The sequence below is a fragment of the Morus notabilis genome, unplaced genomic scaffold (genome assembly GCF_000414095.1).
Source record: "Morus notabilis unplaced genomic scaffold, ASM41409v2 Scaffold1420, whole genome shotgun sequence".
In the NCBI taxonomy this organism is placed as follows: domain Eukaryota; kingdom Viridiplantae; phylum Streptophyta; class Magnoliopsida; order Rosales; family Moraceae; genus Morus; species Morus notabilis.
In genome coordinates this window covers 30,433-30,912 of record NW_010361775.1, presented here as the reverse complement: position 1 = coordinate 30,912, position 480 = coordinate 30,433, and positions in this window count along the sequence as shown.

Here is a 480-nt window from a genome sequence, read left to right as displayed (position 1 = left end):
ATATATATATATATACACACACACATACATACTTACTGTAACTCAGTTTTCTCTCTTACTTCTTAGTCGGCCACACTTAGGCAAATAACACAAGATGGCTTCTAATTCCTTCACTTCACGTTCTTAAGGCATAAATGAATATAATAATAATATTTCTTATGAAACGTACTTAGAAATAATTATATATAATATATATATATATATACATATACTATAACTTTACATATTTTGGAAAATTTTACCCCGTACATAAAGTTTTTACATAACATTTTCTTGATTACATCAAAATTATACTACTTACTATTCCGGAAAGAATTTTCGTCAAATACTGGACTGTCCGGATTAGACCTAAATTTTTTCCCGGTCATTACATCCTACTAGTTGAGTTTCCATAGCTGATATGCCCCCCAACATGAGTAAGTGGGTATTAGTGGTCAAAGAGAATTCATGTAACAAATAACCTTTTAACATACGGGTATT